Raw genomic sequence first — 25,261 nt, forward strand, 5'->3', positions numbered from 1 at the left:
CAGTAGAGGCCAAGCGTTGAGTGGGTCTTGGAAACTGAACTCCAGAGGGCAGCCTGGGGGAGCTTGCATTGCTGCTCCCCATGCTTTCCCCGATTCTACAGATAGATTGAGGATTTTGGCTGTCAGTCAATTTACAAGCAATAAACTCCCTACACATTCTAAAGGAAAACCCTGTAAATCAGGAGTGGCCAACCTGTGGCTCTGGAGCCACATGCAGCTCCTTGTACAGGCACCGACTCCAGGGCTGGAGCTACAGGTGCCAACTTTCCAATGTGCCAGGGGGGTGCTCACTGCTCAACCCTCTTTAAGGTTCAAACCACCCAGGGCAAGTTCAGAGGTGATTCTAGGTGAGCGTGAAAGGAGTCTATTAGGTGTAACTCACATCTACCTGCTGTCGTTATTACAGTACACAGTGCATCAATTTACACTTACCGGTTGGGAAGTGTGGTAAGTGTTAGGGAGTCTAAATTAGTGTAAGGGAATCTAATTTATCACACCTTACACGCCAGCTCTGACTTTGGCTCTATCATTTATAATAGCAATACTGAAGTGTGTGGGCACTTACTGCTGACTATTTTAGTATTTTCCTTAGTATTTTTTAATAAGGATATTTTATCCCTAATTTTTCCCATCAGTACAATATGATTATTCTCCATATACTATTGCCTTGAAAGTGATGTTATTAGTTTTGTTTACAACAGTCTCTTTCAGGACTTAGTACTTGTTTAGGTCCTATTCAAACAAAAACCAGAAGCATATACTTAATTTTAAGTATGCACATAGTTCCATTGAAGTCAATGGGATTATGCACATGCTTAAAGATAAGCACAGGCTGAAGTGCTATGCTGGATCAGGGCCTTAGCACAGAGGTAGCTACTATCTGATCAGCAATGACACCAGCCAATAATTGCTTATTTAGTCTCAACTTCCCTTCTAGTTCTAAAAATAGACAACATAATCAATACCAGAGGGCCTGTGACTATCACCACTTATATAGGCCAGGAAAAGTGATTATTATCCCCTCCAAAATCAGGGTGAGTATCTGGCAGGATGCTTTATCTAAGCAATCGCAATACAATTATGAAGAATTATTTGCTCTCCGGCTGCAATGTGCTCAGAGCTGTACATTGCACAAAAACAGAGTCCCTGCCCCAAGGAGTTTACAGTCTGAAAGATGAGTACATAGAAGACAGTGCACGCTGGGCAAGACAGAGCTGGGGGTGACTTTGGGGTTCTTTCCCCAACATAAAATAAATTCCCTTCTAATGGGCATCGAAGAAGAAGTGAGTTACAAGGAGGGAATCGGTACCTAGTCTTGCAAATTGGGAGGTCTGGGACTCATTGCTTCCAAAAAGAAAAAATGCAAGGAGATGGGGAAATAAATGAATGGGGAATTAAGGCTGTTGTTGCTGACACCTGGCTGTTTGCAGCACAAGCCTTTGGTCTATATTCAGGGCCTGACCCTGCAAACCTGGACTCCCCTGAAATCAACGAGACTAGTCTCATGACTTAGGCACTCCTCAATCGAGGGCTTTGTAGGCTGGGGTCTCAGGCCCAGATTTGCAAAGGTATTTGAATGATTTCAATGGGAGTTAGGTGCCTATATACCTTTGAGAATCTGGGCCTCTGATCATAACTGCATCTATGCTCGGCTATTCCCACTCGCTGCAGACATCCCTCAATGCCAAACAAAGATCATGAAAGGTGGTAACTGTGGAGCCCATTGTGCTTTCCAGCTTTACCCCTTCCAGGAAAGGAGACTTACACAAATGGTTTCTCATCATTAGCCAGCTGCATCGCAGCACCAGTGTTTAGACGAGAGAAGTGAACGGGCAGTAAACAGCTTTAAGGTCAGGTACTTTGTAGACATTAAGCACTTCATCTACTACTCACTTCTAAATGCTGCATTAACTGTCTTGTGAGGCTGCTTTGAAATCCACTTTTTGCATTAGTAGCTGGCCCAGCTTTTTTTTGTCTGGTAGCTCTTCCCCCTGCAGAATTTACACTCATAGTTACTACGGAGAATTCTTTCCTGGGTATCTGGCTGGTGAATCTTGCCCACATGCTCAGGGTTCAGCTGATCGCCATATTTGGGGTCAGGAAGGAATTTTCCTCCAGGGCAGATTGAAGAGGTGCTGGGGGGTTTTCGCCTTCCTCTGCAGCATGGGCCACGGGTCACTTGCTGGAGGATTCTCTGCACCTTGAAGTCTTTAAACCATGATTTGAGGACTTCAATAGCTCAGACATAGGTGAGAGGTTTATCGCAAGAGTCGGTGGGTGAGATTCAGTGGCCTGCATTGTGCAGGAGGTTGGACTGGATGATCATAATGGTCCCTTCTGACCTTAATATCTGCGAGTCTATGAGTCTTTTTTTGTTTTGAGGTGCTGCAGCATCCTCACATGAATCTACTTCCTCCCTAGCCCTGAATGAATTTGTCCACATTGATGATTTAACAACGGTTGTCCCGTTGTATTCTGGAGATTCACTTCCTGGACATAAATGATTCTGTCGAAGACACTTGATGTTTTATAACCTGGATGCATTTTCCACATGCATCCAGGAAACCAACGGGGCTATAAAGTAGAGAGAATGGCAGAGGGCCAGATTTCGATCTCACTTACACCTGTGTAACCTCACTGAAGTCAATGGTGTTGCCTGGGTGTGAATGAAGGTGTGAACACTAGACCCAAAGGACGAGTGAACATATGGAAATCCATGACCATCACACAGATCATTGGCATGGATGTGTTTGGCCTCATGGATACAGGTAGCGACTGGAAATCTCATACCACTTCCTCTGCTCAGCAGAGATGTTCCTTGTGCCAGATACAATACATCTAAGTTCATACTTCTTAACCCTATTTTATATATTTTCCCCACCGTGCCCTTTGCAAGAAGGCTAATCTAGTCCACTAATAGACCTACTGAATGGCTTGGCACTCCTTCCTTGAATGTAGCAACTAATATTAAATAAATATAAATCAATGAAATTAAAATAATAGCTCCACACATTATTATTAGCATTAAAGTAGCACTTAGAGGCCTCTGCTGAGACTAGGACCCCATGGTGCTAGACACTGGACAATAAGCTCCTCATAGCAGACAGTGCTTGCCTCTCAGATTACAAACTGAATAGCCAAGGAGGCCAACAAAATGTGGGAGGGGAAATAGAGGCACAGACAGGTGAAATGACTGGCCGGAACAGAGGCCAGAGCTAGCAGACCCAAGTATAGAACGCAGGTTGGCTAAGTCCCTAACCCTTGACCACATAAGCTCTTCTGCCTCCATACAAGGAAAGGGAGGTGCAAAGACAAGATTTCAGTCATTGGTACCCTAGGAAAATCTGTTGGAGTTTGGCTATCTAGCTGTTTGGGGATAGGTGCATTAGACCGACACAAGAACTGAAGGCATGTCTTTGATTTCAACTCTGTCCCCAGCACTCTCCGCTGCACTCTCTATTAGCAGCATTCAGGTATTCACACCTGCTGACACTGATTTATTAGTGATATTCTTGGAGGGAGGGGAATGCTACACAAAGGTCTCCATGCTGCAGACCAAAGTAAAAAAGAATGCATGGTTGGAGGGTGGATGCCTTGCTCTGGGTCTGGGGGCGGGTGCCTGGCACGTGTAAGGGGATGGGTGACTAGGGGGTGGGTGCCTTGCACCGGCAGGGGGTGCCCGGTGGGGGGCTGCCTTGCGCTGGGCCGGGCCGTGTGATGCGGAGCAGCCGCTCGCTGTGGCCGCTGGCGGGGGAAGTGCTGCGCTCAGCCCCTCGCAGCTTGCCCGGGAGGGGGGAGACAGGCAGGCAGGCGCCGAGCTCAGCCCCGCGCGCCTCCCCCGGCTCCGCTCCCAGCGCCGGCGGGCTCGGCTGCCTCTCGCCTGCTGCGGCCGGGCGCGGAGCTCCCCGGGGAGCGGAGCAGGGCGCCCCCGCGCCCCATGCGGGCTCTGCCGCCCCCGCAGCGCACCGGGGACGGAGCCGGGCTCGGGGGGAAGGAGCCGGGAGCCCGCACCCGGAGCGCGGCAGCCGCCGCTGGCCGAGCCGGCAGCAGGTGAGAGCGCGCCGCGGAGCCGCGTCCGCCGGGCGGGAGCGGGGCTGAGCCGGCCGGGACGGGCTGGGGCAGGCGGGGAAGGGGACGGAGCTCGGTGGCAAGGCGGTGGGCTCAGCGCTTCCCGAGGGGAGACAGCCCCGCCCGCCTGGACCTCCCAGCCCCGCGGCTCAGCAACTTGGGGGACCCACCCCCGCCTTGGGGTCCTCCTTGCCCGGGCCCCTCCGTGCAAGCTCCGCCTGCCATCCCTAGCCCTGCCCAGAGCCCCCCAAGATGGTTGTTGTCTGTCTGTCTGGCAGCAGGTAGGATCTGGGCCGCGGTTGCACTGGGTGCTCTGCTCACTCACGCTCACTCCCGGCCCCGAAGAGCTTGCACCGCTCCTGGTTGCAGAGTGGTAGGTGCTTTACAGGCTGGGCGTGCACATTTAGGTGCCTTCTCCGAAGGCTCCACAGAGCATTATTTTCACGTCTGATCATTTTTAGCAGAAACACCTAATCAACCAGTTTTCTTAGTGGTCATTCTTAGGTTTCAGAGTCAACACCCAGTATCTGACTATGGATGGTTCACACCTCTCTGCGCTAATGGGTCAAATTGAGTCCTGACGCAACAAGGGTGCAACTTCCATTGACTTCAGAGGGTGCTGCAGCCCCTGGTGCCAACCCTAAATTTGTGGTTGCTGACTGACACTGACTGCAGACAGCAACTGTATCAGGTCACATTGGGAAGGTGCTTTAGAACCCTGAGGGTAGGAAATTTTCTTCTCTCAAATAAAAGCTTAAACTCTGCGGAAACTGATGGGGCTGCCAGAGAAATGCCAGTATGGCTGAGGCTGGTTTGGACAGACCCCCAGGAACTAGAGTTCAACATACTAATGACTATAGTAGCTGTAAATGCTAATCAGTTGCCCATGTGCTGATAAGCAGTTGTCCTGCAGAGGGATCTGAATTTCAGTGCTGGATGAAGTGATCCCTGTATATCTGAGATGCACCTCGCATGCGTGCTGTATGGCTAAATTAATTAATGTTTAAAAAGAACTTTAAGATTTTTGACTGGAAGAGGTTATAGAATGGTAAAAGTATTATTTGGATTAGTTAAATGCTGCAGGCGAGTTAGTTCTTCTGCAAAAGGGCTTTTGGTCCCATGGGCCTACTTTGTGCTTTCCTATGAAGCCTTCTGAATTGAAGAGAAACCCTGCCAGGGCGAGGATCAGGGCTATCGCTGTGCTCCAAAGTTGTCCTTTTTGGGGAGTGGAAACGAAGCATGTTTAGAAATTAAGGGGCCCGATCCTGCAGTTCCACCATAGGCAATATTCTCATTGCATTCAGTGGGAGTTGAGCTTGATGAGGACTGTAGGGGAGGAACATCAGGGATACTGTCCTGGATCAGCCCAATGGTCCACCTAGTTCAGTATCTCGTCTTCAACAGTGGCCAGTAACTGCTGCTTCAGGGGAAGGGCCCTGGGTTTTTTAAATGCCGCAAAGAAGGAGCAGATACCCGGAGAAAAAATGTGGATATGACTCAGTGTGAGGTTTTCTCTCTTAACGGGATGTCTTTTTTTTTTTTTTTTTTGGTTAAACAATTCCTATAACTCTAAGTAACTAAAATAATTTGCTGTTAATGTTGACCACAGATCACATGTATCCTGTCAATGCACATTTTAGCACTGAAGGGAAAAGGAGGTTCCAGCTCAGTTTATTTTTTTGTGGAAAGTTTCCCCTTTCCCAGCTTGTTTGTGATGGGCTACTCACCACAGACGTGGCTCACGGACATCATTCTACCACCGAGGAAGTCAGGGACAAGTGCCCAGTTCATTGTGGTTCAAGTGACTGCGCAACAACTACCCCAAATTAGTAGGGCAAGAAATTCCAAAATAGGTTTGTGAGTATTCACCCAAGGCTGAAATTTACTTTCTCAAATTCAGCATTTCCGATGTGCAGAAGATCCAAGAACAAGACGCTGGGGAAAGCAGATACTGAGTGTAAGGGATGGAAGGAACGAGAGGACTTTACCTCTTTATTACTCTTGTTTAATATCTGTATTACGATAATGTGCAAAGGCCTCAATCAAAACAGGGCCCCATTGTGGTGGGTACTGAACAAACCCATGGGATGTCATGGCCCCTGCCCAAAGAGCTTGCAGTCTAATTTCAGACAAGATGCAACAAGCAAATAATAGGAGTGAATGGGGGAAGGGGAGACTGATGGTGCTAAGACCAAGTGATTGCATAAGGTCACTGTTGCACAACTTGGTTGGGTTACCCTCCCCTCGGGTATGTAACTTGCTCCTCTTCCCCCTCCCCCAGTGTTACCCCATCTCCTCCTGGTGTGTTGCTCTCCTTTTCCTCACCTCTTGGGTGTGATTCAAGCCTGGGTGTGTCTCCCCATCATCTCTCCCAGAAGTATCACCCCTCTCACACCCATGTGGGGTGTGATAACTTGGGAGCGCTATCCCCCCCATGCTGCCTGGCAGCCACATTCTTCCCTGCTCCCAAGGCAGTTATTTTCTAACTGGCTTGTTACCTCATCTCCTCCCTGGGAACCCCCTCTCTGACCTCTCTCCACCTGGAGGTGTGCCATCTCCTCCTCTGTTTATTGAGCTGCTGCTCTATCTCCTGCTCCCATCTCCCTGCCTGTCCATTACCCCCAGATAATAGAGGGGCCTCTGGAAATGTAGGGCTGGAAAGTTCTGTTAAAGGGACAGTGTCAACTTCATAGGCATCCAGTTTAAATCAATGAGTTGGAAGTTGTTTTGGTTCCTACATCTGCCCCTAAGGCTGCTGCCCCAGCCTGTTTTTGTGGTTTGACAACTACGCTTTCAGATTTATAAATGTGTTTTTTCTCCCCAGCTACTATATGAAAGACTCCTACAAACAACAGGAGAAAGTGACCCTACAAGAGAAGCAGGGAATGCAAAGTGGTGACAATGGGACAGAGTAAATACACTGAAAAAAGCAAATCTTGAACGATAACAAAGAATAGGAATACTGTACCAGCCGATAGCAGTGTGGCCTTAAAAGGGGCTGAGCTGAAGCCAGTGGAAGCTGAGGGTGCTTGGCACCCTCAGCAGCATCAGACCCTTTTTGAAGAGCGAGTTAAAGATTGGAAATAGAGAGCCATTGGTTTAAGCCAATTTTATCACAACATTTCCCCCAAATCCTGTAGAGTCAGGAGATTCAGAGCCGAGATTAAAAAAGATCATGTGGTTTAAAGGGAGAAATATTAGATCATGGTAGTTCAAAAAACCTCAGTGTTAGAAAGATTTGTAAGTCAGCAGGCCTCAATCCAACAAAGTTCTTAAACCCATGACGGATTAGAAGCACCTAGTTCCGCTGACTTCAGGGGGATTGCTTACATGCAGAACGGTAGGCACGTGTTGCTGTATTGGGGCTTTTGGGCCTCATTCTATCTATGACAGGTTTCAGAGTAGCAGCCGTGTTAGTCTGTATCCGCAAAAAGAACAGGAGGACTTGTGGCACCTTAGAGACTAAAAAGAAAAGGAGTATTTGTGGCACCTTAGAGACTAACCAATTTATTTGAGCATAAGCTTTCGTGAGCTATAGCTCACTTCATCGGATGCATGCTGTGGAAACTGCAGAAGCTTCCACAGTATGCATCCGATGAAGTGAGCTGTAGCTCACGAAAGCTTATGCTCAAATAAATTGGTTAGTCTCTAAGGTGCCACAAGTACTCCTTTTCTTTTTGTGAATACAGACTAACACGGCTGTTACTCTGAAACCTTAGAGACTAACAAATTTATTAGAGCATAAGCTTTCGTGAGCTACAGCTCACTTCATTGGGTGCATAGAATGGAACATATAGTAAGAAAAGAAATACACACACACACACACAGAAGGTAGAAGTTGCCATACAAACTGTAAGAGGCTAATTAATTAAGATGAGCTATTATCAGCAGGAGAAAAAAACGTTTGTAGTGATAATCAAGATGGCCCATTTAGACAGTTGACAAGAAGGTGTGAGGATACTTAACTTAAGGAAATAGATGTGTAATGACCCAGCCACTCCCAGTCTCTAATCAAACCCACGTTCATGGTATCTAGTTTGCATATTAATTCAAGCTCAGCAGTTTCTTGTTGGAGTCTGTTTTTGAAGCTTTTCTGTTGCAAAATTGCTACCCTTTCTATCAATCCACTCTATCTATGGAAATCAGGGAAGCTGAGATCAGGGAATTGTCGGCCCCACCGCCTTCATCTTTCCATCAAACCTTAACACTGACCCGCTCAGCTGAAAGCTTGCTTTTGCACATAACATCACTGCTGTCATCACTCAGGGCATTGTGCATTGATGGCCAGATGCAGCTGTATGTGCAATCCACACAGGCTATGGTCACACAACACCCTGCCTGTCTGGATAAATTCCACACTTCAGCACTAAAAAGTAAAAATCAGCAGCAAGAAACTCTGTGATAACAAGGCTTGGTCTTTCTCTAGTTTCTGTCTTTACAAAGGGTCCCAAAGCACCTTACAAATGTATGGACTGAAACCTAATGTCCTAAAGCAGGCAAAACTCCCTGAAAGCCAGTCAGCAAGGCCTTCGGGATTTGGTTCTGTGTTTACGCAGCACTACTTAAATGCACCCACCTGTGTGGGGGGACAGTCGTGTGGAGAGCACACTGAACAACAGGATAAGGAAGAGGGGACGTTTTGCCTGCATAGGAAATTAATGTGCTTGTACTCTTTTCCCCACCTTTATGATATAGATAGAAGGCTGCTTGGTTTTTACCTTAAAATTGTCAGGTGCGGTCTTCCTTGTTTCTGCTGATGGTCATCGTAGAGGGCTCCGGGAGGTTTGTCAGCCATTATTTGAAGGAGCAGAGTTGTTGGATCTTTAAAGAGGTCATTTCAGGGTCTCTCCTACCTGATGCTAAGACATCAAAATCAGCGTAATCTCTTTTCCCCCTTCCCTTCAACATTAATATTTGCAAGTGAAATGTTACGTAAAGTAGCGTGGCTTGGTTCACGTTAATACAGTCTGGTTTATGTGGCTAGAGTCCATACCTTGGCACTTCTTGAGGCACTGAGTACTGATGGCAAATGCGTTGACTACTATTTCTCAAGTCTTTAATATGAGCTTTCGGGGCCAGAGGTTTAACTCTGTCTCCCGTGAATCCTGAGTGTCGCTGCCATACGATGAATGTTTGGAATTAGTCCTTTTCCATTTGATCATTGTAGGGATCAGTGACACCAATATTTCTAACAGGGCTGGTTGCAATAGGACAGATGAGAGGTGCTGCGTTTAAAAACAAAACTCTGTGGGTCACATTCATCCCTGTGTAACTTCATCAAAGCCAGTTATGCCAGGGATCAATCGGGTCCTATATGGTTTGTGATATATAGCTAATTAATGAATTCTATCATAATTACACTGAGGCTACGGCTACTGGGATAAGAATAGTATAGTGCAAATATACTTCTCAATAATCATTCATGATTCCACTCTGAAAAGTGACTTTATAAACCCAGCATTGTGGGGCTCTGGGTTCATTTCCTCTCAGTAACTCCAGATCAAGTCTGCTTGGTTTATAATTAGGAGGGCTGTTTGCCCTTCAATCACCCCCTGTGATCTGAGAGCCAAGCTGAGTACTTCCGGGCTCATGTGCAAAGAGCACCGAAGAGTCTGCATTAAGAACTCAGTGTTGATGGTGCACGAGGCACAATTGATCCAGCTCACTTTCCCAGAGCTGCCTTGGCTCTCAGGGACTCACTGGAATACGATATAGTAAAAATGTAGGGCCAGATTCGTGGGTGCACTAAGGTCATTCTGCTGGTGTAAATATGCTTTGTATCTTGACTGAGCCCCCTGACATTGGATAACGCGTGCTGGCCTGATTCTGTGCCTACATAGATCACCAGTAGTGCAGCACAGTTGAGAAAAGGGGCATGGCCGGATGGAAAGAGGGCATGGTGTAGGCGTTCCTCCAGGTGCAGTATCTGGGTATATTCGTTGGTGATCCACATGTAAATCACATGGAAAACTCTAATGTAAATTAGAGCTTCTGAAAGGTTGCTCCACATGGCTGTGGTTTTGGGGACACCTGTGCGGTATGGGGTATGGAGGGAGCAATTCTGTTCACCACCACTCCCGACTGCTAATAGTCTCTTACACTGACTCATTGTATGTCCTTGGGTTAGTTGCCTAGCCTCTCTTTTGTTCAGCTGTAGTTTTCCAATCTGTAAAATGAGGATAAAAATACATGCCTGCTTCACAGGGCGAAACATGGTTATTGACGACTTATTGTCTGTATTCAGAGTAACAGCCATGTTAGTCTGTATTCGCAAAAAGAAAAGGAGTACTTGTGGCACCTTAGAGACTAACCAATTTATTTGAGCATAAGCTTTCGTGAGCTACAGCTCACTTCATTGGATGCATCTGATGAAGTGAGCTGTAGCTCACGAAAGCTTATGCTCAAATAAATTGGTTAGTCTCTAAGGTGCCACAAGTACTCCTTTTCTTATTGTCTGTAAAGCACTTTAATTATGTTAAGCGCTAAGTATCCTTATTCTGTATGACCACGAGGGGTCTATTTCAGGTGTTAGCCCAATCTCTCATCTTGCCTAGGGCTGTTACGATCTGCCGTGTGCCTCCCTGCCGGTTGCGTGCTTGTTGAGATGGACACTCATGGAAGGCATTGTGTTTGATGTGTCCAACATTAGCAAGAGGTGGTGACTGTGGCATTGCATGTGAGGTTCCTGGAAACAGCCTGGTTGCCTTGAGAAACTTGGGCTAAAACAAGTTCCTGAGCAAATATTGTCTGTTTATACTGTGCTGTGTGTGGAAAGGCATTGAGTCCAGCAAGGGCAGCCGGTCTTTCAGGGAAAGTGTATCGCAGAGATGGATAGGTCACTGACAAGCCATGGGAAAGTTTTAATGCCTTGCAGCTGTGTCTACGCTACGGAGCCTATACTGGCATAGCTATGTCCTATATATCATAACCCTGTAGTGTAGAAGCAACCTGCGCCAACGGAAGGGGTTTTTCCATCGATGTAGCTATGTTGACCCACTTTGTGAGTGTAGACCAGGCCTAAGAACTCAGCAGGCAGCTGCAAAAGGGCAGGGCGCAGGGAGGAGGAAACTCTCAGCAGCAGAGAAAGAGAGGTCAGCAAGATATGAGCTGATCCTTAATAAATGTGCTGTATCAAGTAACGCCCTTACTAAATCGGTTCTCATTTCTTGGGCTTGGCTCATCCCTGGTGTGACTTCACTGATGTCAGGCATGACGTCTCACCGTCAAAGAGATAATGTCTGGATTCATGCCTGGTATAAGCAGGTGTGAGTCAGAGGAGTTGGACATACTTACATGGGGCCTGGATTTGACCCCACACATCTGTTCGAGTAGCCTGCTTTATGGGTATCTGCTGATAAAAGCAAGGAACTGACTCTTCCTTATTGAGTCAACAATAAAATCCTCATCAGCCAGGAGAACTCGAGATATCACTCTCAGTGTCTGAATGGCTCTGTACAGGGGTACAACTATACCATATTCCCCAAGCACCCTACTACATGGCTAGTTAGGAACATCAAGAATGGCCCTACTCTGCAGATTGCTCCTTGCATGTGTCCCTCTCGCATCTGTTCACCCCCAGCCAAAGGATCAAAGGATACAGTCATTAAATACCTCAGATGGCGAGGCGGGGCCGGGATATCCTGAGACGTGCCTGCATAAGTCTGCAGAGAGGGCGAATGCAAGAGGAGGCTGGTGGGTAAGACATTGGACTAGCCCTTGGGAGATGTAGGTTCAGTTTCCAACTCTGCCATGCACTTTTTGTGTGAGTTTGGGCAAGTCTCTTGACAAGAGCATTGTAGAAGCACAAGAGCCATAGTAAGCCTAAGGGATTTGTGCTCCAGTCCCTTAATCTCGCCATGCCTCAGTTCCACAGCTGTGGAATGTTTTCCTTTCTCCAACCTTGTGTATTTATATTGGAAACTTTTTGGGGCAGGGGCTGTCTCCTACTGTGTATCTGCACAACACCTAGCCCAATGGTGCCCTGATCTCAGCAGGGGCCTCTATAAACTTGAGTTTGTGGGACCCGGGCTTGTAGACTTGAGCGTCCCCACTGCATTGTAAACCTGGACTTACAGTTGCGTGACACGGGTCTCACAGCCATGCTAATGCGTCCACACTGCACTGTGCAGACCTTCTGACTCGGGTCTGTGGCTTCCCCTGCATTCACACTGGAAAATGACAGGACTTGGACCTGAGTCACAGTGGGATTCAGGGTCTGGCACACGCCGCAGTAGAGTCAGTCTGATTTGTGTGTGGACAGGAGTGGGGCTTTGGCTCAAACCTGACTCCACAGCCTGGGCTGAGAGTGTGGTGTAGACATACCCTAAGTGCCACAGTAATACACATAATACTAGTAATGAGGGAATGTATCCTGCTCCCTCTATGTCAGCGGTTCTCAAACTGGGGGTTGGGACCTCTCAGGGGGTCGCAAGGTTATTGCATAGGGGGTCGCGAGCTGTCAGCCTCCATCCCAAACCCTGCTTTGCCTCCAGCATTTATAATGGTGTTAAATATATAAAAAAGTGTTTTTAATGTATAAGGGGGGTTGCACTCAGAGACTTGCTATGTGAAAGGGGTCACCAGTACAAATGTCTGAGAACCCCTGCTCTAGATAGCTATGGTATAGCCCCAGTTACCCTAGGGCAGTGATACACAGACCTCAGTGGTTCAGGAGTCAAATTAGTGATCGACATTACCCAAAAGAGCCCCAGGAGTGTGAATTCAGTGTTGCATTTACTGTAGTTCTCTCTCTCTCTCTCTCCATATATTATTCTCACAGCAAATAAGTTAATAACTTACTTAATTAGTTAATAACATAGTATAAGCATCCCTATTGGTTAATTATTAAACCACCCAGTGTTTTAATATAATGAGCTGCAAAGAGCCGCAAGAGGCACATTAAAGAGCCGCTTGTGAGCCTCAGTCTGAGTATCGCCGCCCTCGTGTCTGAGCGCCTCGCAGTCTTTAATGTTTTTACCCTCACAACAGCCCTGTGAGGCAGGGCTGTGCAATTATCTCCAGTGTACGGATGGGGAACTGAGGCACAGAGACACTACAAGTGACTTGCCCAAGGTCACCCAGGGTGCCTGTGGCAGAGCAGAGAGAGAGTTGACTCCACCTCTCCCAAGTTCTAGGCTAGTGCACCCTAACCACTGCCCCCTCTCTCAGCAGTTCACGTGCCTATATACGTTGCTTTTGTGAGCAGCTGCAAAAGGGCAGGGCTTCTCTGACCCAGTGTGGGCTTCCAGCTATCAGTTAAAGTGCGGTGCTAATAACTACATTTCTCTCCCATTGCGTGGCCCCACCACCACTTAGCTGCTTCTTAGGGTGTGAAGGAACAAAATATGGACACCATGTAGAATCAAGCACGTGGGTTTATTACGCACAGCGCTGGCGGAGTGTCACCTTGCTTATTAGGCTCAGAGACACTGCCAAACAATTGATTACAATGGATTATATGGATTTTCCATGGGCGGAGGGAAATGACGGGGTAGGCAGTCCCAAACCCCTGGATAGGTCTAGCAGCAAGACAAGATAAGCACAAAAAGAAAAGGAGGACTTGTGGCACCTTAGGGGCTAACCAATTTATTTGAGCATAAGCTTTCGTGAGCTACAGCTCACTTCATCGGATGCAAGATAAGCACAGTAGCCAATGGTCAAAAGGTTACATAATGTCTCCGCCCATGGTTTCAGGTTAACATGACACTTAATTAGTACACAGGTGTTTTCCTTTAAACAATATATAGAGTGTGTTAGTATAAAATATATATGTTGAATTCCGATTTGGGATCCATAGGAATGAAGTAGCTCCCCTGATTGTCCGACAGGTACACACCTAGGAGTTAAAGCAAAAGGACAAATGAAAAGTATATAGCAATAAAGATTGTCTTTTAGTTGTTCATTTGTGTTTCTAAGGCAGGCACTGGCAATGGCTTGGAGGAGAGGTGCACATCTGTGAGAGGGAGGATAATCATATCTCATACTGACATGTTTGAACCTCTTCCACAAACTCAAGGCTGGTGTGTAGGAAGGCACCTCTTCTACAGAAGAAACAGGGCCCCTTTCATTCTTTAGGTCTGTTTGCATCTTTGAGATAAAGCCCCCAATTATAATTTCCACCTAGCTTCTTGCTGACCAAGCTTATCTTAGCAAAAAGCAAGGTGTCCTTTGTTTGTTCTGCTTCTTAGCTAATATTGTTCGCTATTTGCTAGGCCTCTGTCTTCTTGACCAAACTCTGGATTTTGGGCCTGTAAAAAGAGCTGACACAGTCTATGTAATCAGGTTGTAACATAAACAGCATATGGATTATAGCCCTTCAGGGTGGCACAAAGTCACATCTTGTTTTTTGAAGGAAAGTAAATCTTGTTGCATAAAAAAGCCAAAACACATTCTTAGAATTCAGAAACTGGACTAAGGTTGAGATCTGGTGTTGGAATTCCCTCCAAGACCTTTTCTAGTTGACTGATCAGGATCCCCTCATCCGGTTCTGGGAGAACACTTTTTATCCAGGTCTCTGGAATCCAGACTCATCACTGAGGTTTCTTTATTATCACTTCATAAAGCTACACATGAGGTTCTGGTGCAGGGGGTTGGGCTAGGGTGCACCACAACGGCAAAATCAGATGCTATGCAAAGACTAATGCCCACTCATTGCATTTTTATATTGCAGCACACTTCATAATTGGTTTACTGATTTTTATAACCAATCCCTGAATAGATCCTAAACTGTCTACACATTACAAAATATACAAGTAAGCAAAGCTGCAGCTGCAAACTTATCCCACTTACTCTGCTTACTATTTCTTTATTCACGAACTACATGTTATTTTCAAGGTCACCTGTGAATTCATGCTCTGTCCATTAATTAATCTCTGTTTCCTGACTTCTGTTTTCTTTCATTGTTCATGCAAGGCCTACACCTAGAATCTTGGACTCTCTCCTTTATTAGAATCCAGATTTTTGAAGTTGCGTTGCTGACCCAGCGCTGTTGTCAGAGAAACAAGCATAAGATGGATGTGCACTTGGCTATCGTGTCAGAGAATAACTAGGAGTGTTTGTATGATGAAGTCCTAAAGATAGGTGCTCGCTGTACTGAACACTCCTTAATCATGTTGAATTTAACAGAATTCATTAAGTTCCAACCCCGTCATTGTATTGCAAGAGCGGGCATTTTGCTTGTGAGGATGAGTTGCATAATTCAATAAAAGGGGCTTTGAAAATGTGTCTTCTAGGACTGAAAAACATCCAAAACACAACAGCCTCTGGGAGATCTGTTAGAACAATTCTGCACTGTAGCCTTTTTAGGGGAAGTGCTAAGTTGCGGAGTGCTTTCCTTCTCTCACCCCTACGTAGTAGCAGAGAAATTTGCCTAAAAAAACAAATCCTTTGTCCTTATTGAATTTGTGCCTTTGAGCAGCATCTAAACTGAAATCATTTAACTGTCCAGGAGCCGTAGTTTCAGCTTGGGAAGTGAGAATCAATGAGAATTGATGGAACTATTGTGATTCATTTTCCAATTTTCTTTATAAATATTTTGAAGTGTTCTAGATGGTGATTAACTTTCTTTGCTTAGAGTTTATCACCATTCCACTGGGGTTGCAAAAGGAACCGCATATGCCTTGATAAATGGGCTGGCAGATCGTAGGGTTCCATCAGGTAAGCTTCCTCCCTGGTGTGAGCCATCTGAAGCCAACGGTTACAATGAGAATGGCTTCAGCCCTTAAAGTCCCCCCCGTGCCCTTAGCAGAATGCTGGTTTGTGACAGTGATGCTCCTGAGCAGAGATTCATTCGCAGCAGGATTTTTTTCTGGGGAACTATTTTTTCCTCTTTTCTCAGTGATGGAAGAATACCCTGTCACAAAGGTGCGCTAAATATTGCAACATTTCAATCCAAATGGGGGCTCCTGGGAAGCCATTTGATTGGGCCTCTCCATTTACAAGGCCCAAGGTTCAGGGTGGAACCTTGCACCCCACGGCAGTTTGGGGCAGGCGTATTGTTTAATTTGTGCCAGGGCTTGCTAGTGCTGAGCCCCGCGCCTCTGGGCTTGCCGCATCAGTTATGAAAGTGGGGGAAAAAAAAAAACCCCAAAAAAACTTGAGCTCCAGCTTCTCTTTCATTACAAATTAAGTAGCTGTGGGGTGGGGTCACAGGAGAGCGCATCAGTTTGTAGAGAGGGTTAGGGCCTCCGGGGTGAAGGTTTCCTGCTAAACAGAGGATGGAGCTGGCAGCGTGTCCCCAGAAATGTGGAAAGGAGAGGCCCTGATTCCCCAGGTAGTTTCAAGGCATCGTCATCACAGGGCTCTGTCAGCACAAAGCCTCATGAGCTGGTTCAGAATGATGAGCGGTAAAGATCCTGGTACCATTTCAGCCGTCCCGGGAAGGACGGGGTCTCTCTGCAGCTGCAGGTTAGGCAGTGTGGTGTGAATGGTCCATAGCTCTGTTAGGCCAGAAACACTGTCCCCATCCGCTCTGACTGCTGTCGGCCCAGCACTTAGTGTTGGAGTCCGGGGATAACCTTACACAGCCCAGAGAGCCTGGTGGAATCTGCAAGAAGCAGGAGAGAGCGCCTCTGAGTCAGATTGCGAAACCACCCCCACAGATGGCACCAACCAGGCCCCTTGTTGGCAGCCTCAGCAGAGAGGCCAAGCACTGAATGGGCCATTGACCGAACTCCCTTTGTGCCCTCAGAGCCGTCTGTGCAGGCCGGGGTGAGGTGCATCAGCAGGGTGGTGGGAGGGAAGCCAGCTGCCCAGTCTGTGCCAGTTCTGTGAACGCACAGAACTGGATTCCCCGGGGCTGTTGACCCAGCGCCATTCACCACCACAAAATCCACTTCATTCTGTTGAGGTTTTTCCTTCTCTCGGGCATGTTTTACTTGCCGTGGCCCTGACCTGCGTCTCTCCTTGCTGTTGGCTGCAGGGCTGTTGCTCCTCTGGCAGCATGCTGCAGGGGGTCTAGTTTAGGGGGAAGCATCCACTTGCCCAGGAACCAGCTGGGCCACAGCTTCTAGGGTCAGCCTGGTCTGATTCTGACTCGGTAGATTTAGACAGGGGGTAGCTCAGTTCTGGGACTGAGGGCACAGAGCAGCCCCCTGTAGCACCTTTCCCTTGGAACGGCTCTGATCCTGGAGACAGTGATAGAGATATCGGACTCCTCTCTGCCCATCTTCTCCAGGCTTTTCTCCCCCCTCTTCCTGGCACTGTGCTTCCTTTGCTGCTGCTGGTGGCTTCTCTTGCAGGTCTAAAGATCCCTGTAGTTTGAGAGGGTCCAGTTTGACTTGTCTGCTTGTTAATAAACGACTCATCCTCTGCTCTTTCCACGGCCTCTGTTCAGGCCTTACTTAGGCATAACTCCCACTGACAACAGTGGGGACTGAAGCTCCCCGTTGGACCCCAGGAATATAGGGGGTCAATGGGGATATTGGTGATGTGATCCACACCCCAGCTTTCCACTACTGGGGATAGGGTTCAAATCCTAATTTGTACCACAAGAGGGAATCCGCATTGCGGTCTCACTGCCTTCTGCATTTGTGCCTGTCACAGATCCACAGCATGGCGTGGAGCTTCTGCTAAGCCGAGACCTGGGATTGGAACGACAGAGGATGTGGGGCACAGCAGAGATGCATTAGCAGCGTGGTATGGGGGGTGCAGGAAAGGAATAGTTGGCGGGGGAGGGCTGTGGGTCGGGATTAAGATGCATCAGCTGAGCTGTCTGGAGAATCCAGGGGTGGAATAGCTGGAGAAGTTGCAGGACTGAGGTGCCCTGGCGGAGCCCAGGAATGGAATGGCAGTGAGGCTGCAGGACCAGACTTAGGTTCATGGCACAGATCTATGCGGGAAGTTAGCACAGCTCCTCCCCACGCTGTTCCTTTATCAGAACAGCACAATTAATGCTTCATTTTCGTGAGAACTAAATTCACTCCCGGGTCTGAAAATGGCTTTAAGAATAACACAAATTGCCTTGACAGACACTTCTGCATTTTTATGAGTTGCCACTTAGTGTCAGCCAGGTTCTCGGGGGTGGGAGGGTGAGGAACGGATCTGAGATACTTGGAACCGGCAGTGTGGCTGGGGCACGGAGTGTGTCACTTTGGCGCTTGCCTAGAGCCAATGGGCAGATTTGCCAGACTGCAATGCAGAGCTCTGTCCTGCGGGCTGGCTTGTCCTTCCCCAGACTCCCCACATTGCAACTCTCACCTCCGGGTATTGTTATGACGAGGCTGTAGAGAGGGTTGAAATTAGAGATGGAAAGACCTGCTAGGACCCATCAAGTTCATCCCTGTGGGGGACTGTAACAGGGTGGCTTGCTGCTGGAGGCCTGGGGCTAGCCAACCCTGATCGCAGAATGAGGCACACCTGGGCTGAATCAGGTACTTCCCTACAAAGGGCAGCGGGTGGCTGCAGTGAAGGGGGAAGCCTCTGTGGAGAGTGAGGAAAGGCTCCTGCAGGGAAGACCCTGAACCAGGGGAGTTGTCCCAGGCAGGGAGGTCTGGGAGAGACCCTGTCCAAGCAGGAGACAAACTGCAAAAGCCCCAGGCAGGAAAGCCTTGTGTTGGGTGAATTTAGGAGTGGCCTTTGTTTGAGGATTTTGAGTTTTGTTTGAAGTTTCGTTTCTGTGAATGAACCCGGTCCCCAGGGAGGGGTACTTTTTGACCAAGAAAAAGCCTGAAGGGAAGTTTTATTTGAACAGTCCGAGAGGGGAAACTTAAGCAGGCTGCCCATAGTGTAACCCCTAGGCCACGAGAGGCATCCAGTCTGGTTACAGGGGCCAGGGTTGTTCCTACAGCCAATTCTCTGATGTGTGGTCCAGATTAGGGTTGGTGTGTTTTTTTTGTTTGTTTGTTTGTTTTAAGTACAAACCATGGGATTTCTATCCTTTCCCTCGGACTGTTCCAGCGCTTCATAGATCTCACCACTGGGAAATATTTCCTGCAATTCAACCCTCACAGCCAGAAGGAAGCATCTAGTTCAGGGATGGGCAAACTTTTTGGTTCGAGGGCCACATTGGGGAATAGAAATTGTATGGCGGGCCATGAATGCTCATGAAATTGAGGTGGGGCTGGGGATGAGGAGTTTGGGGTCTAGGAGGGTGCTCTGGACTGGGACCGAGGGGTTTGGAGAGCGGGAGGGGGATCAGGGCTCAGGCAGAGGTGCGGGAAGGGGTGCAGGCTCTGGGATGGGGCTGGGGATGAGAGGTTTGGGGTGCAGCAGGGTGTTTCGGTCTGGGATCAAGGGGTTTGGAGAGTGGGAAGGGGATCAGGGCTGGGGCAGGCAGTTGAGGCGTGGGGAGAGGCTCAGGGAGTGCAGGCTCCGAGTGGCACTTACCTCAAGTGGCTCCTGGAAGCAGCGGCATGTCCCCACGCAGGCACCACCCCTACAGCTCCCATTGGAGCGCCCCCGGTGTGGTGCGGCCCCGACCCAGGGCCCCGGCCGGAGCGGGGCTGCGCCACGTGGTGCGGCCCCGACCCAGGGCCCCGGCCGGAGCGGGGCTGCGCCACGTGGTGCGGCCCCGACCCAGGGCCCCGGCCGGAGCGGGGCTGCGCCACGTGGTGCGGCCCCGACCCAGGGCCCCGGCTGGAGCGGGGCTGCGCCACACGGCTCAGCTCGCAGGCCAGCTTAAAACGATTCGTGGCCTGGATCTGGCCCATGGGCCGTAGTTTGCCCACCCCTGATCTAGTTTGACCTCCTGTGTATCACAGGAACCTCACTCAGTTACCCCTGCACTGAGCTCAGTAACTGGTATTTGGCTAAAGCGTATCTTCCAGAAAGGCATCTGGGCTTGATTTGAAGAAATCAAGAGATAGAGAATCCACCACTTCCCTTGGTAATCTGTTCCAGTGGTTAAACACCTAACTCCTACTTTGTACTACTCCATAAAAATCTTCATTCTGTCTGTACCCTTCCTTTGTTCGGTGACTTATAGCTATCTGAAAAAAATCTCCTTTGGCTATGAAAGTTCGTGTTTTCTCAAAGGGCTTGTCTGCATGGGAACGTTTTATTTAAACAGAGCCAGTTCTTCCAATGTGGACATCTCTAAAGTATTTTTATGGCCCCCATCTCAGTAGTATCAGCCCCTCACAATCTTTAATGCTTTTATCCTTACAACGCCCTTGGGAGGCAGGACAGTGCTAGTATCCCCATTGGACAGATGGGGGACTGAAGCACAGATAGACTAAGGGCTTGTCTGCACAGCAGGTTACTGCGTGGCACTCCAGGGCTTTCACATCGGACGTGGCCAGATGATGCACTGCAGATTCACCCCCTGACTTACTGAGCACTAACGCACCATGTAGACAAGGCCCTCGTGGCTTGTCTGAGGTCACATACGAAGTCTGGGGCAGGACAGGGAAGTGAACCCAGTCTCCCACGTCCCATGCTATTGTCCGAACCACCTGACCATTTTCCTCTCTGGTTTTGGTTTGAGGACGGCTTATTCCGCGTTATTGGAAGTTGATTAGAAACAGGTTTAAGCAAACGGAAACAAGCTACTCAGGCTGAAATACGAGTGTCCACGCAGGGGCTTGTGTCTCTTGAACTACATTGGCTTAAAAAGTTAAAGCACCTCAACCTTCTTGTGTGGACAAGGCTGTAGTGCAGCGGAGAAAGTGTTTGGCAGCGAGGGTAAAATCCATCCAGCCATTGCTGAGTTACTCGGGTTTTAAATTTCAGTCAGTCAGCTGCTGCTGCTCCACGCTGTTCTTTATCTTTGTGCAGAAGGGAGAGTAGATTTTATAGGTTCTTTGTGCAGCCCTTCTACGTACAAATGTTTCCCTGTTCCAGGAGACATGGGAAGGGGGGAAGAATTTGGGTTTGTGCCATTGAGCCTGGAGAACTGTATAATGGCAGGAAACCTGTGAAACTATGAAACCATAAGAAACAAGAGAATGAAGAAGGAAAAAAAAACGAGGAGTCCTTGTGGCACCGTAGAGACTAACACATTTATTTGGGCATAAGCTTTCGTGGGCTAAAACCCACTTCATCGGATGCATGCAAGTGGGTTTTAGCCCACAAAAGCTTATACCCAGATACATTCGTTAGTCTCTGAGGTGCCACAAGTACCCCTCTTTTTTTGTTTTTTTGGGTTTTTTTTTGCTGATACAGACTAACACGGCTACCACTCTGAAAAGAGAATGAAGCCTTAGCAACTGAGTGGAGAACAGCTTTCAGAGTAACAGCCGTGTTAGTCTGTATTTGCAAAAAGAAAAGGAGTACTTGTGGCACCTTAGAGACTAACCAATTTATTTGAGCATAAGCTTTCGTGAGCTACAGCTCACTTCATCGGATGCATAAAAGTGGAAAATGCAGTGAGAATATTTTTATACACACAAACCATGAAAAAATGGGTGTTTATCACTACAAAAGGTTTTCTCTCCCCCCCCCCCCACCCTACTCTCCTGCTGGTAATAGCTTATCTAAAGTGATCACTCTCCTTACAATGTGTATGATAATCAAGGTGGGCCATTTCCAGCACAAATCCAGGTTTTCTCTCCCCCCCCCCCACAAACCCACTCTCCTGTTGGTAATAGCTTATCTAAAGTGATCACTCTTGTGCTGGAAATGGCCCACCTTGATTATCATACACATTGTAAGGAGAGTGATCACTTTAGATAAGCTATCACCAGCAGGAGAGTAGGGTGGGGGGAGAGAAAACCTTTTGTAGTGATAAAACACCCATTTTTTCATGGTTTGTGTGTATAAAAACATCTTCTGTATTTTCCACAGTAAGCATCCGATGAAGTGAGCTGTAGCTCACGAAAGCTTATGCTCATATAAATTGGTTAGTCTCTAAGGTGCCACAAGTACTCCTTTTCTTTTTGAGTGGAGAACGGATATTTAGTTAGACTGTTTGTAACTCTGTATTAACATCTTTCTAACTCCAATATCTAATCAACAATTGAGAAAAGGGCTTCTTTGTTATAGTGTCAAACCCCCCCCCCCATTAAAGTGTGAGAGCTCACCATAGACAACCCGACAGCAAAACCAGAGAAGGTGTCACAGGGTCCGCCCACGTTCCCACCTTCTCATCCCTGTGCTCTTTGCTTAGGCTGTTCAAAAAAAGGGTCCCAACACTCCTTTCAGGTGTTTCACCCGTGTCTCTTTATTTACAGTGCTTAGTGCAGCCCCAATTCCTGCAACACCGATCCCCACACTGACCCTTCTCTGCGACTTCTGGTCTCTGGGGCTTCCTGCAGTCAGTAGAGACAGAGCTGCAGTCCCCCGGTCTTCTCCCCTTGCTAGCCCCCCCTCACTGAGCCTTTCCTTGGGCTTATATCTCCTCCCAGGCACCAGCCCAGCTGGCTCCACTTGGCTCAGCTGATTCCCCTGAGCTGCCCTTGTTAGGGTCTGCCATTGAGCTCCTTGCTGAGTGTCGGACCCCTGCACCCAGCTGCTCTGCCGGGAAGCCGGGGAGGAGCCACTCCTTTAGCAGGTCATCCAAGGGGTTTATACCCCTGCCCTGCCACAGAAGGCCAGACTGGATATTCCTAATGCTTTTTTCAATTAAAAAAACAACCAAATTTTGTTACTCTTTTCAACTCTTCATCATAAAGAAGCGAAAAAGGCCACAAGACCAGTTAGAAACAATCCTTTGCAGATCATCTTTGAAATAATTCCCCCAGTTGGCTCAGAGGACACTCAGATGATTGCTACGTCCCTATTTTCAAAATGGCTGTAGTGGCTAGTGCAGAAGACTAAGGGTGTGTCTATACTGCACTCAGGAAGAGTGATTGCAGCATGTGTGGACGTACCCAAACTAATTTGCCCAAAAATTACAGTGAAGCCATGGGAGCCAGGCTAATTGCCCTTTACAAGCCCATCCCAGGCCCTGGGCATGTAGTAGGTGGTTAATCCATTCTGCCTTGCCTTTGCTGCTATTTTTAGAGCTAACTCTCAGTCAAAGCTAACTTGGGTATGTGTGTACATGTGCTGCAGTCACCCCTCCTGATTGCAGTGTAGACAGACCCCGAGAGTCAGAGCTTCAGGAGTTGATTGACCAGTGTGACCCTTAGCAAGACACTTCACCACTGTCTACTCCAGTTTCCCTTCCTGTCTGGGATAACCCAAGTGGGTGTGAGGCTTAATTAGCATAAACCACTTTGAGATTATCAGATAGCAAAGGACAAAGTACTGGCACTGATTTCCATTCTCATGTGACGCTTGCCATTTTGCACCTGGGCATGGACAAACCTTGTGCTTCTGCCTGGATTGCTGATACTTCTTGCCAGCAGCCCAGAACACCTATGCCCTTCGGTACTGGACTAGAATCAATGTTATGTCTGCCTGGATCCATGCTTGTGTGCTGATCTGTGCACACTGATTGATTGATCTCCCTCTCCTGTGTCAGGCCCATGGTCTCATCACGTCTGTTCTTTGTTGCCCGGGGGGTGGCTGTGTAGATGACACTTCATATACCATTCTCGCTTTCTGGTTAGGCATGGAACTGTGCTACAGAGAACGCCCCAACACCAGCTAAGGTGTGCCGATAAGGGAGGCAGTACAGTGCAATTAACACTCCAGTCAAGCAGGGCATTTTAAAAAATCCTTTGCCCTTCGTGTTTTTTGGTGTGAGTGGAAATGATCAGGCCTCTAGTGAATTATTCTGGCGTATTATAGACCTCTTGTGCTCTCATTAATCGTTTTAAACCTCGTGGTAGTTTGCTGCACTGGGTCCCAAATGGATTGTAGTTTATTCCAAATGCAGCACAATTGCTCTCTGCTTTGGGGTAGCTGGTGCAATTGTCCCTTACCAGCAGAAGAGTGGGGTGGGAGGAGGTATTGTTTCATGGTCTCTGTGTATATAATGTCTTCTGCAGTTTCCACAGTATGCATCCGATGAAGTGAGCTGTAGCTCACGAAAGCTTATGCTCAAATAAATTGGTTAGTCTCTAAGGTGCCACAAGTACTCCTTTTCTTTTTGTCCCTTATGTGTTCATTTGGAGAGTGAACCCTGCACTCGGCATTTTAGATGCTCACAAATTAAATGCCGTAGGAGTGGTTGGAGAGAGCCCATTTGATTTCAATTTATATCCCACTAAAAAGAGAGGAAACAATAGCGGCATGTTAAGCTGTTCCTTGATACAATGGGGTGAAAACTTGGCCTGTAAGGAGCTGCTTTTTAACGTGGGTGCTTTGCATCTAACCTCAGGTTTTGGGAAGCATGAGATAGGGAAGTAGAGTTTGCATTGCTTGGGATGATGAATGGAAAATGCAGACAATGAAAAGAGGGACTGGTTGCTAGACAAAGCAAAGGGCCAGATTTAGAGCTGGTGTAAGCGGGAGCCACTCTAGAGATGCTTTGGTATGTCACCTGGTTGACACTAGGTCTGAATGTAGTGGAAGGGGCTCTGTTCTGTTACAGGCTGATATAAATCTGGAGTAACTCCACTGAAGACAAAGATGTTTCTTCTGATTTACACTGTGGTAGATGAGATCAAGCTGTTTCATTCCGATGTCTGCCTGCCCAGTGTGCCTGCGCTACGTGGAGGAATTACACAGCCCAGCCAGGCATCAGCAGCCTCCCCCTGTAAGGGTCTCTCCTAATTCTGAATATGGTGCTGGGAAAGCCCTGCTTTGCTAGTGAGTTGTCACCATGGTTTCCGTCAGCTGAGAGAGTGAGATCAGGCTCCTTTTGGCCCTGCTAGCAGCCTTCCTTGTCCCCTGAGCAAGAGTAGAAAGTGTCTGTTCTCTGGTCATCTTGTGAACGCTGGTGGCCTGTGTGCCAGGAGCGCATGGAGATGCCACAGCAGCGCTCTCCAGCGCTCTCCCACTGGCTTTTCTCATCTGGTCACCCCAAACATGGAGTCACTACCATTAGAGATGGGCTTGAAACGAAACCCAGATCCAGCGCTGTGTGGATCTGGAGCCTTGTGTGTCTGTAATGGGCTGACCCAAACCCCCTGCAGCCTTCGGGGTGGGTTGAACCTAAATCCCAGCCTTGCAGCTCCAATTCAAGCCAAAGTAGCAGAAAGTGCTTGTCACGTCAGATCAACAGGTGCTTGATTCTTTCTCCCCTAAACAGATCAAGCTGCGGAGAAGCCAGTCACTGTGGTTCATGCTGTCAGGCCATCTCTGATCTGCTAGGATATGCCCCCTTCCCTCTGCTCGCTGTGTCCTGGGGTGGAAGGAGCAGTTGGGTCAGAAGGGGAGGTGGGGTAAACGCCTATGATGTGGAGCCTTGCTTTGGCCGAGCAAAGGA

General features: G+C 48.1%; 1 protein-coding gene across 2 annotated transcripts in view; it reads left to right on the forward strand.

Moving 5' to 3' along the window:
• The first annotated feature begins 3,947 nt into the window (after positions 1 to 3,947).
• LOC142000071 (dual specificity testis-specific protein kinase 1-like) overlaps positions 3,948 to 25,261 on the forward strand; it is a 63,878-nt gene continuing 42,564 nt past the window's right edge. Inside the window, exon 1 of one of the 2 annotated variants that reach the window (XM_074974127.1) lies at positions 3,948 to 4,050. The gene's annotated coding sequence lies outside the window, so the exon portion shown is untranslated. The remainder of the gene's footprint in view (positions 4,051 to 25,261) is intronic. The other variant, XM_074974126.1, reaches the window with a different exon arrangement.

The sequence above is a fragment of the Natator depressus genome, chromosome 16 (genome assembly GCF_965152275.1).
Source record: "Natator depressus isolate rNatDep1 chromosome 16, rNatDep2.hap1, whole genome shotgun sequence".
NCBI classification, from domain to species: Eukaryota; Metazoa; Chordata; order Testudines; family Cheloniidae; genus Natator; species Natator depressus.